We start from the raw sequence: 14766 nt of genomic DNA on the forward strand, positions 1-14766 counted from the left end.
TTTCACCTTGAATGGCTTCAATTTTCCGCTAAAGCTCAAAGAGGGGCTTAAAGTCTATTCATAGCAACAGAATTATTTAGACAAAGCTGATTAAAATAAGCAATTTGGAAAATAACTGTCATATTGTAAAGATTAAAAATCTAGAGCCATTGTTATTTACATTAAATAAACAATGAGGATTAGCAGTACTTTTTTAAATTTGGGCTTTTCTCATAAAATTTGTAAGCATACAAAAGCACAGGGTCAATTTGTAATCTAGAAAGTACAGAACTATTGTATCTGTTGCTTATGCTCATCAAGTTTTATTTTAAGGTAACATATAGGTCTTACTGACAATATAATTTCTTGGACACAGTGGACACATTACCGGATGCCTGAGCAGCGTTAAAAAGACACTGAAGTCTGAAGAGCACTTCTCTTGATGCCTGCATTGTGACGTGCCTTCTAGTTGGTATCCTAATTGCAGTAGAAATGGTGCTCCATAGACCCGAACTGAGGTCACAACAGATAATTTTTATATCAGAACAAATTTTCAGCTGTACTTTAAATCTGACATTCAGTTATTTATAACTGCTTCCTTGATACCATGTGGTAACAAATGAGCTTCACAGAAGCACTACACAAATATCAGACACAGGGAGAAAACAGTTCCTAAATCTCATGGTTTTATCCATCAGTACACGGCGTACATTAACTTCTTACATCTGATGGTAGATTGCCACTTTAGTGAGTTCATAGAGGGCTGAGATTAAGTATCAGAACCTATACTGAGTCCATAACTCAGAGACAAATTATGCCAATATTGACGCTCCACGCTTGGTCTCCCTAATGCAAACCCGTCAGGGTGCTACCAGCAAGGTGATCTGAGTAGGAGCTGAGGCACCTCACACCAGAAATACCTAAACGCAGAGGAGCTATCACCAGGACAGCATTGTGTGTTGTACACTTTCATATGAATTAACCATGGAACAGGAAGAAACAAAAGAGGGCTATGGAAGAACTACAGACAACAATGCTCAACAAGTATGAGAAGAAAACTGGAGCTCTGATGGCAGATATAAACGAGTCATTCTGAAGGTAATGACAAATACAGTCCCCTCCTGGTTTGAAAAGGCAGCCACAGTTAATGTACACTTTTTTTTTTCCTTTTTGTTTTGTGTAAAAGCCATTCAAACCTGTGGGCCAAATTCCATTCCTGTTTAATTTTTATGTTGCTACTTTTGGAGCACAGTTATGAATGGGGTCATAGCTATTCTGGGTTTTGTCTCCTATTTTAAACTACAATTCCTTAATATAATAATAGTGAACACCAATATGTTTTTCAGCATGAGAAAGATGCAGGGAAATTAATATACTCATTAAGCATCTTAATTTAATGAGGGATGAATAGAACTCTGGGTGATCACGAGAGTAATAGTCCTTGCAAGATTCCTGTGGAGCATAATAGACAGGGACACTTCAAGCATGCAGGAGATTACGTAAAGGAAGTGGGATGACTGAGCTTCTAAGTTTTATCACACAGTTTTCAGATCAGACAAGTGAAGAAAAGTGAAACTGACTCTGAAATTATGTGACAACTGTGAAAATATAACTTACCAGCTTTAGGGTAAATAGATGTTATATATATATTTATACACATGTATTTATAGATATAACATTATGACACCAAGATGCAGAGACACAACACGTTTTGGAATTTAACAAAATCTGCAAAGCTACCATGAATATATTTACATTTATCAATAAAGAATAAAAAGATCTTTTTTTTTTTATATATTTTGCCTATCTTTAGACCATGAAATAATTTAATATTGCTATATATTCTATCAGGTCCAAACTAAAAAATAGTAAAAACGTATTAAACCCTCTAATGGTCTCAAAATCCACTAAAAATGCATACAGAATAATTTTCCTAAATAGTAAAAAACACAGAGAAAATGTGAAATCACAGCTTTACATCTTTACTTATTATGTTAACTTATCTCTGTAAGTGACATATTGTTCTAATTTGCTGTTTTACATATTTCAGTAGTAATTTGTAGCAAAACCTCAAAAACTTTCTTAGCCACGAATTCAAATGTATTAATCATAAGCAACCATAACCAAGTTACCATGATCATAACATTTTTTTGCCTAGAATGTATCTCATTACAATAGTTCATTACGCTGAAATCAAATAATTTCATTTAGAATCCAATCTCCAAAATAAAAAATGAAATAAAATAGGAAGAAATAGGCAGATTTGTTGGACACCATGTTAATATTTTCAAAACAGTTTGCCTGAAAAGCAATTTGACAAGGATAATTTCTACAACTCCAGTTTTTTTTTCCACTCGGAAACACTAAAAACTTAGCCATGGTTATTTCCTTTCCAAGTGGAACATGATAATCCAGCCATACAACTGAGCTCATTGTTTCCATGGAGTAGTGATTCAACTGAACTGCCACTGTACATCTGGATGCCAAATGCACAAAAGCAGAATTTATTGCTAGATACTGAAATTATTTTTTATTTGAAATTTTTATTTCATCTTCCTTAATTTCTTGCTTACTTAAAGACAGCACATTTTGCCAACCTCACAAGCTCCATAAAATACCTTTTATGACCATCATTTAAAAAAAAAATAATCATGCTTTGGAATAAAAACAAAAAACCAGTTACCCACATATTGACAGAGCAAATCTCAACAGTACCTGGTGAATCTATCAAATGGACAAATTAATGAACTATTATCCATTAGATAATTTTGTCCAAAAAACATTGACCAGATTCAGAACTGTAGTAAACACATTCAGGTCAGGCAGTAAACAGTGTGATACCCGCTTGCATGACCTCTGAAGCTACTGCATTTTCAGATAAGCATCATTTGTATAAAAGAAAAAGTAGCTCTCGCCTAATTATGGTCACTTCTAATCCCTAGTTGTCTCTAATCTTAGTTGGTTGGTTGTTCATCCTGCACCTGCAATGTGAAAAACCTTTCACTAAATAACACTATCTTGTAAATTAACTTTCTCCTTATCACTGGCCAGAGAATATATATTCCATCCTGAATACCCTACGTATTAACCAAACCACAAACGTCATAAATTCTTACCAGTAGCTGGACATGAAAAGACCAGTTCTATAATGTCCTATTAAGTACACATCATAGAATGATGTCTTAGGCTAGTATCTTAATTAAAGATGATGTCAGAACAGAGAGTTTTATTAGAACAAAACTTGTAGTTCGTGATGTGCTTTTGCAGTGTCTTTTGAAGCAATGTTGCCCTCTAGCTCTCACAGAATGAAAAATAAAATCATTTTTAAAAGCACATCATGTGACTTGGGAGAGGCCAAACCAACTTGGAACTTGTCTGTATATTTATTATTTAGGTCAAAACCTTGGCCTCACAGGGAGTTTTTAGCTCTAACAGAATCAGCATTTAAGTCAACAGCTCCAGAGGCTGATGAATGAAATAGATTTAAATAAATCTTCACCAATATGAAGCTTGGTGTCTGCCTCCACTACTACTTTTATGACATTTTTTCTTCTAAAAGATGGTATTTCAACTATGAGGTAAATACATACTGGGTTGTTTCCTGTGGTATGAAAACCCTAGTTATGAAGCACCTAGAGGACCCAAATATTAAAAAATACAGTTCCTTCATAAGCACCTTTGAACTTCCATGGATTTTAATCATAATCAGAAAGGATGCTTCATCTGAAATTACGAATACCAACTTAGTAACCTGTCAGAATGATATTCCGCTTCTAAGGGGAAAATACTGTCCTCCTCAGACTGATCAAAGGCATCACTTAAGTGACAAAGTTGCTATGGTTCACTTTACAGGAAGAATGGATCTGAGCCAACAGAGTAGGACAGTTGACATACTGGTAATTCACATTCCTTAATTTAAGAATAGTGTTTTGTGAATTTAAGAATAAGAATTACATATCTTTTAGAAAACGGATTTCCCACTCATGCACACACACACCACCCCCCCCCCCCCCCCCAACACCCACACACCCCCCGTTATTGAACCTGGTTCAAAGAAAAAAAAAAGTGGAGCAATTTCTTTTGAGCACCTTCTGTCTCATATCCTGAATATCTGCTCAGGGCATTATTAGTACTAATAACTAAGAGATCTGTTATAGAACAGATTTAAGATCTTTTCCTGAAGAATGTTCAGGTCAGCAAGAACTCAAAAGCCTACAAGATCAGGCACCAAATCCATTACAACTTGTTCAAGTTATTTTCCTGAAGTCAGCTGCAGGGACTGAGCCTCTGTGATTTCAGTAAACAGGAGAGGAAAGGAGCCCTGTTCTGTGGGTAGGCACTGCAGTGCTGGTAGTTCAGGATAATCTCTTACCTGTGAAGAGTAGTCAGATCATGACGGCAGAGAGTTTATCTATTCCCTGACTATATAGCTTCTTGAGAACAGGCCTCCCGATCAACTCCCTTTCCTCATTGGAAAAGCTGATTTTTCTTGTTAGAACTTGGCTACATACACACAGACAGAATTTCAGAATTTCCAGAGCATGAACTTAAGAACTTGAAGACATCAGAGTTCTTATTTAAACTAAGTCAGCAGAACTTATCACGAGAGTCACTGAATAAATTACAAAGTACAGGGTGTTCTAGTATGAAAGCTGAAAAGAATTCTAATTCAGGTTTTAATTCCAGTGTACTGCAAATGGTAGAGACTTCCTCATTATCTCATTTGTTGCAAGTGTTTATTGTTGTCAATGTCAATCATAAAAATAATGAAAAATAGACTTCTATGGGCTATTAAAAAATCTATTTTTAACAATGTTTAAAACAGAATAAAATTTCTTTTAATGCCTATACTTATTGTCAGATGGGAAGAGAAACTCCATTAGGCTCTCATCTTGTCATGTCAGTGTCTTCCTCTTGTTAAGAGAGAAGAGCTTCTTGCTCCTTTGGTCTTCAGAAGGAAAATAAATGTAGTAAAACTGTAATATTAAGAAACATGCTGCAAATATACACTCTAGATAACCTGCAGTGCTAACAAAGTATTTTTTCTTCTTTTCTATAAGTGAGCAATATGCATATTTTGGAAGTACAAATGAAAACTGTTTGCCCGTCAAAGTCAGGCTGATAAAGGAAAACATATTGGCTGTCCTCACTTTGTTGTGAGGATGGGGTTTGGTATTTTTTGTTTATCCATATAATTTTACTTTTTAAAGCTAAACATGTTTAGACGTTTTCCTAGTTTCTCTAAATTCCCAATGTCAACATTGTCTTGAGAGCAGCTGTGAAGTATATTATAAGGATGTGTTAACTGTACTTAATTTATAAGAGAATAAAAAAGGAATTTTTGTGTTAAGGCAGTTCTTTCACATGTAAAATAAAACGTTGCTGAAAAAAAGGAAGACTAGTTTTTAGAATTATCCAGAAACACTAATAAAGGTCTGTACTGTAATATCCTAGAGCCACAACTTTAATTTTCTCTAAGCAGTTTCCATACTCACTGACATGTCCCTAGAACTCTACAATAGTTTAACATCTCAAATGCCTTTCCGTAGGTTTGCATTCCTTTCATTGGGTTTTAGTACACCTCCAAAAGACGATTCCTCTTATTTATTTGAACATGTGATTTTTCCCCTCCTTACTGGATAGCTTAATATACCTAGGAATTAGATTTCTAATTTCTTACTCATGAAACTAAGGAATGCAATAAAAATGAGGTGGTTTTTTTCCCTATTGCCCCCCAGATTTGTGTACATTTGTATCTCTACATAGTTATTCATTGAGCAACAGAGAAAAGTCCAGGAAGTCTGTTAACTTTTATAAAATCAGACATTCCTCCCTTTATTTTCTGTCTTCAACATCATATACTTAACAAACCATTCAAAGTTTGTTGTAGGCTAACAAAACCGTACATAGCTGTCCTTTTCACAGTAAAGCGGAGTAAAACAGGAAAAGTAAAATCTTCCAGAACAGATACTGTTTACAAAGAATGGAAAAAAATATTGCGGTTAAAGCAGCATGCTTTAAACAGAGACTTAATAATTCAATAGTGACAGAAGTGATGAGAGAAATAAAACAAACTAACCAAACAACAAAAATCCCAAGAAAAAAACCTCACCGCTGCTCTGTAAGGTATAACTACCCAGGCAGTGGGAATGCAGTACAAACTTCTAAAATATTTATTTGGCATCTGGGGAATAGTGCATCAAATAAGAACAGTTGCATTCAATAGGAGCCATTTCCTCTCTACAAAAAAAGAGTACGCTGGCTTTTTTTCTTGCCAATCATCTGTTATTTTCTGTCACAGATAATACCAAAAACTATTGACAAAGTGCAGTTTCATACACTGAAGGTAAATGTTATGCAATCGCATTGCGAAGTTGACTTCTGTGAATAAATCACACATCCAGTGTGAGAAAGTGATGCTACACTGACCTGAGTGCAGACTCACACCATCCACCTGCCTGCCCCTATTCTTTTTTATGGGAACTGTTGACAAATAGTGTTAGAGCAAACAGCTCCCTGCATGTAGCTATGGAACTTTTAAACAGATGCTACATTCCGTCATGTTCTACTCTGGACTCCACATTCTTGCAAGAATTTCTTTAATTTTATTTGTAGAATATTTCAGAAAAAGATTCCTTTTTTTTGCCAGTAGTACTTACTCAATGCTGTTTAATCATTACCTCCAAGCTTGTGCTGAATTCTATCAGAAAGACAAAGAAAAAATTCCACTGCGTATTTGTAACTTATAAGCAATTTCTGCCCTTTTTGTATTCACAGCCTTGAACATAGTTACACAGAAACTTCTCAAAACTCCGAGCTCTTGGAATTTTAAGATGATACACATAAATGTGACTGATATGCCAACGTTTGCGTAGATTTGAGCAATGGCAAAAAAACCTCTTATGTAATAAAATATAATTCTTTTCAGAAACAAACAGCCAGCATAAATGCAGAAAACAAAATACAAACCAGCAAAACTGGAACCGCAGTGGCAATTTCTGCTCTCCAGAAAATTCTGGTAGTAAAAAACCCCAGTTACAAGGGTAAAAGTCTAATATTCTTGTAAAATGAAAATTTTGAGGGGTGGGAAGAGGCAAATGTAATTCAGCACTGCAATAACAAAAAAAAATTGCCTTGTACTTTCTATAGTATAGTAAATACTTTATATTCAAATAAATGTTCATAAATGAACATATTGCATACATAAATTTGGACAGTAAGGTATCGCATATGTATTAGCATAAAGTCAATTAAAAACAGAATAGATGAAAGAACCACTGAAAGAAAATATTTGCACTTCTATTGAAACTAAATATTGGAATCTTTCACCTTATGAAAATATTTTGAAATAGAAGTTTTCCTGAAATATTTACTCATTTTGACAAAACAATTTTCTTTTGAAATTTTCTTTGTCTGGCCCCAGACAACAGTTCAAAAAAAAAAGGGATAAATATTAGATAATCATAGTTAGCATCCCATCTTTAAGAAATATACTTTGAGGTTCCTTACTGATAATAGATACAAGTGACAGTTCACTGCATCACAAATGGAGATATCTACAAAGTGCTCAAACCCAGCTCCTCCAAAAAAGCTGTGATGAGAATGGAAGCCAAATGTCTTGAGCTGTGTTTCACAGGGAACTATATAAAATATGCTAAATGACCCTGTTTTAATGATACGAGAACTGACCGGGATATGAGGGTCATTTGTAGGTACAGAGGCAGACAAGGCTGCTAGAATGGTGAATCGACCTTACCTCCTGCCTAGTCATTATTAGCTTGCAGTGTGGTAGGACAATGACGGCAATAACATCACAGTTGGGCATGCAAAAAGATAAAACAATGACATGATGGATCGACGACCATGCTTTTGTGCAGAGTCAGAGAAACTTCAAACATGCTTTCAGAACATAAGAGAACCAGTCACAATGATGGAGCATCACTGATGGAAATGTGCCTGCCTTGTAATGGAAAGGTTAAATATCCGAACAGAGATCAAGGAAAAGGAATTTTGCAGGGCTATAAATAATTGACAAGAAATTTGTATGCAAGCAGTTGAAAGAGAAGAAGCAATAGGAGAAGAGGAAACACCAACAATCCAGAAAGCTAATTCTAGCAACATCTTTTTGAATCAGAGAATGAGAGAGGGGTCACAGCCACCAAGACTAGGAAGGATATTATGCCCCTGAAGATGCAAGATGATTGGGGTTTAGCTGCGAGTTTGCAAGTGTGAGCAAGGAAGTAATATCAGGTCCTGAGATGCCAGTGTGAAATAAATCAGCAAGATTCATATACAAACATTGAAGCACAAAACCAGTCAAAGATGAAATCGAGATATCAGGTATGAGTGGCTAGAAGGGTGGATAGGAAATATCCATGACCTTTCAGAAGGAAGAGGGGAGTCCATGAGTGTAAAGCTCAGGATCTCCACCCTGTTGGTAAAAAGCTTTGACTGATCGCTAGCATGTCAATATTTCTAAAGTACATGACATAACAACCTAGTATGTTATTACTACTAATACATTGTAATAATTTGTGAGGTTGCAGATTCAGAGGTCTAAAAACATCAAAAAGATGTTAAAATATTGGCTCAATAAAGAAGTCATACAACATATATATAAAAACAACTACATATGTATAATGTTATATTGCTTGTATAATTTCCACACTAAATTACAGGAAGAGAAATAGAAAGTTGGTACAGATATGAGAAAATCTACTTACATTAGCAAAACACTTTTCACTTCTGGAGATTGTTTAGTTCTGCAGCCTTGCAATAATTAAATCTGTTACTTCTTTTTCTCCTATGAAATAAAGTATAGTAAAAATAAAACAGACAGCAAGTCTTGAATTAAGGTGTTGCTCAGATTTTGCATAAGTAGCAATCTTTTTTTGACATTTCAAAGTATATCCCATTTATGGTACCTTGTTATCTTGTGAGTAAGGTCATTTTCACTTCTTCAGCCGTGCCTTGTATGAAACCTCCTTGCTATACAATGCAGCAATATTTTAATGACATCTTGGAAACTAGATAAATAAATAAAAGTAAATTATAAAATGCATGTATTCTCTTTCTAGATCTCGATTTTCTTTATGGTCAGTCTAGTTTTTCAGCATTGATATCTTAAAGGGACTTTAAGAGAGTTAAAAGACAATAATCTATAACTATATCAAAGTATATCTTAATGTATGCACATATCAATATAGATATTTTTAGCTTATACAGCTCTAATTAAATTAAAAACAATTTTTATCAGCATGCATTTTGGAGTTTGCTGATTCTGTTTCTGACCTCAATAAATACATTAATTTTAAATTGTACCATCAAAGCAATTCGTAGTGGAATAATTTCAATATAGCATGCAAATTATGCTGAGAACCCAGCCAATATAAATGAGAACTAACAGAGAATAAATGCTTTATAATCTTAGAGTGTGTCTATGACCACAAGATCTTAAAGTTATAACTGTTTTTTTTAAGTTTTGCTTACATATTTGTATTTGATAGCAAAATATAAGTAAATATTTCCTAAAGGAAACAAAACCATAGTACACAAAATCTTAACTGGTTATAAATGACTAAACTATCCCTGTAGAGCTCACATTAACAGAAAAATTATTGAGCACTTTGAAGCCTCCTGAAGCTAATGGAGAACGTTAATGCTTAGCAGCACTTAGGACCTACAAAATGGAAGTCAGTTCTTCCAGTGTATACCTTCACACTAAGTGCCATAATCAAATATATGCTGTGAAGCTCACACACATTCAGGATGCCAGTATAGAGTTCTGCGCTAGACAAGTCTTGCTTAGTGATTCAAAATAAAGATCTAAACAGGATGTTTAAGTGCTCTCCACTCCAGGTGCTGGTCTTTGCAAAGGATTAATGCATCACCACTGATAGTGAAAGTGCTTCTGCAGTACCATCTCAACAAGCTCACTAACAATGCAGAAAAGCTACACTTGCCAAAAATTATATAGGATACTGATTTCAAGATGTCTAATATGGATATATAGAGTTTGGCAGGCAGACATGAGCACATTCTGACTATGTTCTGAATAAACCATATGTCATCCTTCTTGAAACCAAACCCGACTAGCCTCAGTTAGCATGACATTGAACTAATAAATTGAAACTTGAGGCTAGGTATAACCTTTGAACATCTTGGTGGGAAGCCTTTTTTGTAAGCTGTCCCTATTCCCAATTGTCCTCTCACCATTTATTCGGGAAAAAAGAGGTTGGTTCTAGATCTGTAAATTAAAATTAAGATCCTACCTATTAACTTCCAGAAATTCAAGGGAAGACATCTCAATCTCAGTCTTGTCAGTCCAGAGGAACACAAGTTCTTTAAGGCAGAAATACAGTCCTCTCCTGTCCATTTCCATGTTTACAGAAAGTTATAAATATATCATAATTCATTATTCAGCCTTGGCTCTAGGGTCAAACAATACCTCAAAAATCTTGTTTTCTCTATTGATCAACATAAAAGTCAGAGTTAGAGTAGGTCTGAACGAGTTAACACTTAATCCCTCTTCCAAGTCATAGAAGTAAGCTGAAATTTGGTCTTAAGGCTCCTAAGTAATCCTGAAAAACGTGACCTATACATTGGTCACATATATAACAGACAAATGAAATGCTCAGAAGACAGACTACATGCAGGCAAACCTGAACGTAGCAAAGATGTCTATATATTTCGTAAGGTTTTTCTTCCAATACAATAACAAATACAGTAAATATTCTGAGCTCCCTAGTGGGGCTTGTACTCAGATGATAAATTATTTTCACTGGGGCAATTATGAATTCAAGTTCCATTGTTTCACCCATTATGTTATGATTAACTTGAGAGAACATGAAAACAGACCACCTCTAACTAAGGGGCGGGGGGGAATCTAGCTTTATTCCTCTGAAGATCTTCACATTTCAAACATGCATGAAAACAGGACAAAGTAACAACTGGATATGTGTTTCAGTAAACCATTTCAAAATACAAAAGTATATTGCAGTTATTTAACTTAATGTATTATGGCTGCATTCACAGGAATCTATGATCCTACTCGATATCGCTAAAGAATTTTCCTATGGATATTTCGGACTTGGTCCTGAATTCCTAATTACCTGGCTAAGCCTGCTGAAGCAGCCTCTAAAACTGTTTTTATAAAATCATAGAATCATTAAGGTTGGAAAAGACCTCTAAGATCATCAAGTCCAACCATCAACCCAACACTACCATGTCTCCTATACCATACCCTGAAGGGCCACGTTTACACGTTTTTTGAACACCTCCAGGGGTGGTGACTCCACCACCTCTCCGGATAGCCTGTGCCAATGCCTGAGACTAAGGTTTAAGACTATGGGATCTCGTTACTTATCTGAGGATGATGATTAAAAGATTAATGGCACCTACCGCATCAGAGGAAAGGAAAAATTAAAGCTGGATGCCAGGGTTTTGCAGCATGGCTGTGGGCTGCAAGAACTGTAAATAATCTTAGATATAGTATAGCGCTATACAAGAACAATTCATTCTTAGATGTTGCCAGTAGTTATATTTTCACTTCACATGGCAACACAAGACCGAAATGTAATGGTAGTAGTACACTTATTTAAAAAAAAAAACAAACAACTGTATTCTGAGTGAATATTCCATTAGTGAAATATACAGACACGATTAAATCACTGATACTGCAGTTATCTACATGAGTGTTTGATTTAACACACAGGTATTCCTTTGCAGTCCGTGGGACTTTGCTTGGGTAAAGAACAAAATGAACCTAAGTATTGACAAGTTCGCATATTTTTATTACTTTAAATACCTCTTTAGGACTTCAAAAGGATACCATAAAAAAGGAAAAAATGTAAGAAAAAAATACATATTTTCATCTTACTTTAATGCCACAGGACCAACTTAAACCAGCTAGATCTATCTTCAGCCTTGAAAAAGTAAAAGTATAAACTGAATTCCAAGAAAACTCAGACTATTCTTCCTTTGTGAGTTTCAAGATATGTTTCTCATCCCCAACTAACTTGTTAGCTTTCTTTTTTTCCCTGTTTTCATTGAAAGTAATTTCCTCACACCCGAGTTTTTCTCCTTGCCTAATTTTGATTCATATGGTAAATTCTTTTGTTTTTCACAAATACTGCTGTTTTAGATATGAATTCCCTCCCGGGAAAGGACTACTTTCAGGTGATTATCATTTGTTCTGTGAAATACTCTTGATGTGATGACCTTCAATGTAGATTCAAGAACATAAACTGATTGGTGCTCATTAACATGTGTATTGTCTTTTGTCATCTGTTTTGTTAACATAACTACTCTAAAGAGTGACCTTATTTTTTTTCTAGGCTTTATTTTAGTTTAACATTTATACCTTAGTCATTCTTCCTCTAGCTCAGAAATGTTATAACTTTATATCTTAGTGATAGGTATATTAACTTATAAAGTTCTTTGCATTTTATCTTCTGACAATCATGAGCCATTATCAAATAACTCTTAAATTTTATCTATTACTTAGTTCTTCTACTTAGTAATACCGCCTAAATCTTTGAAGTTTTCTTTTCCATTCTGTTTTTAAGATTTTAATTTTCCCACAGAATTGAAATTCATACTGAATAAAACTGTGATTCAATAAGCAAGTAACACTGCTTTTTCCCACTTTAATAGTGACATAAAATAGATTTTGAATATGTTTTGAAATGTATTAATTAACATGACTAAATAAATTATTTTATTATCTCAACAGAGACAAACTATATAGATGATAAACCCATATCCTGGTTTTCTCAGTGAAGTCCAGCCTTGATAAAAAAATCAGCAATACAAATGAATGTACACAGAGCTGATGTCCCTTATTTTATAATTCTGAGATAAAGTTATTTTATTCTTTTAGATAATACCTCATTCCTAGTTTAAAAAAAAAAAAAAAACAACAAAAAAAACCCCACTCAACAAACCAAAACAAAAACCCAAAACAAAACCACCTTATTTAATCCAAAGACTAGATGACTTGTAGTTCATAATCAGAAGTGTTGGTTGTAAACGTATGGAGGAGATTAAAGACATAAAATTACAGATGCTGAGATGTAATTCAGAGGCCTTATAAATTAAAGAGTCTATTAGGACTTTTTCAGATTTAAATTAAATTATTAGCATGTTAGATTATGCTAAAATTTATTGCTAAATGCAATTGTGCATATACACTCTAGTTCCTGGTTATATGTTATGAAAATATGGTCCAAAATACTTCCCCCTCCCCCCCATTCCTCTTACAAAAGAAAGATTTTTGCTCATCTCTGCAGCATTGTGAGAAAGGACAGACAAAACAATCGGGAAAGAGAAATTTGGATAATTCTGGATTCAACTACTGTTGAGATCCTCACCTTGTAATTGTGAACTACAGCAAGTAAGATGTCTCAGAAAGTGGGCTGACAAAATACTGAGCTCATTCTAGAAGATTCATCTGGGATGTTACAAATTGAAGGAAAGAACAGAAATTATAGGAAAGTCAGTTTAGTCCAGGGAATGTAGATTTAAACTAGTCTGGTTAATATTTGGAAAGGCATTTACTTTTTTTTATGTCTTCTAAAAGGAAAAGTAAATATCTTGATATATTTGGTGACTTTACTAATAGTATTAAAATAGTATTAATCTGAAGTTATCATCTTTATTCTTCATCTAGACACTTTACATGCCCTACTAGCCTATTTCTGAGTTCCTGAAGATATTTCTTTACAGTCACTGTACTATCATTATTAGGGAAATTATATTCTTTATAGACAGAAAACAATCATAGATGATATCTACCTTATTTTGTTATTCATGTTTGGATGTCCTTTTTAGCACTATATTCGTACAAACTATAAAATGAGTTTGGAAAAATTTGCATAACAAATCGCTGAGGGAGATGGAAGAGAATTTGTCATAAAGAAATAAAAAAGTACTGAGATGGAATATCTCAAGGACAAAGCACAATCTGTTTTGTGACTCAGTAAAGAGTAGGAATTCTTTAACATGGGAAGAGAATTAATATACTGGAGTTAATAAATATCACCACGTGTAACATTATATCATTTCCTGTAATGGCTAAACATAAATATATGCTAATTCCCATGGCATTAGTTTGTGCTCTTATTGCCCTCACCGCTTCCAAAACTTTCACAAATACCACTTGGGTCTTCTCTTAACCTGGCTATTATTCTCCCATTCTGTACACACTTAAAACTTCCATTCACTTCAGGAGGAAATCTTGCATATCAAGACTGAAAAAAAAGGTCTGCTTCTAAATCATTGTTTCAGTGGTTTTATCTCCTCTCTTTTAGATGTCTCTAGAAGAGGTTTACTCTAGATGAACTGACTTTGGACAAGTTCTTCATTTTAAGACCTCTTGTTTTTCTCTTAGGCTATAGAGAGATTTCAAGATACCCACAAGTTATTATATATATAAAATACTATACTTAACCTTTTTATTCTTTAAATCCAAAAGATTTGGAGTGCCTCCCAACAGGACAAGTCTCCCAGATGTTTTTAGGATGAAAAACATACTTGTGACATCTCAAAGTGTGTATTTAGCTAGAGACTAAATTAAGGAAATAAATCAGTGAAAAGATGTTTATAATCCCTACCCATGTTTTCTGTGTTCAGACAGTTAAAGAGCATGTGTAAATATAACTGTTCTCTCCAGCAAGCATTCCTTTTTTTTGCTGTGATAGACACTCACTTTACCAACCGCCTCCTTATTAAAATCTTTGTAGGATACAATTACTGAGTCACACATCATCAAGATTCAGAACAAAGTGT

At 34.4% G+C, this 14766-nt stretch overlaps 1 long non-coding RNA gene across 2 annotated transcripts in view; it reads right to left on the bottom strand.

Moving 5' to 3' along the window:
* LOC142056074 (uncharacterized) overlaps window positions 1–10445 on the bottom strand; it is a 48715-nt gene extending 38270 nt beyond the window's left edge. Inside the window, exons 1-4 of one of the 2 annotated variants that reach the window (XR_012660203.1) lie at window positions 10251–10410; window positions 8904–9005; window positions 8703–8782; window positions 368–492 (exon numbers count right to left, since the gene is read on the bottom strand). This is a non-coding gene — a long non-coding RNA (uncharacterized LOC142056074). Of the gene's footprint in view, window positions 1–367; window positions 493–8702; window positions 8783–8903; window positions 9006–10250 lie in introns of both variants that reach the window. The other variant, XR_012660204.1, reaches the window with a different exon arrangement.
* Window positions 10446–14766: the final 4321 nt, after the last annotated feature.

This window comes from Phalacrocorax aristotelis, chromosome 4 (genome assembly GCF_949628215.1).
Source record: "Phalacrocorax aristotelis chromosome 4, bGulAri2.1, whole genome shotgun sequence".
In the NCBI taxonomy this organism is placed as follows: Eukaryota; Metazoa; Chordata; class Aves; order Suliformes; family Phalacrocoracidae; genus Phalacrocorax; species Phalacrocorax aristotelis.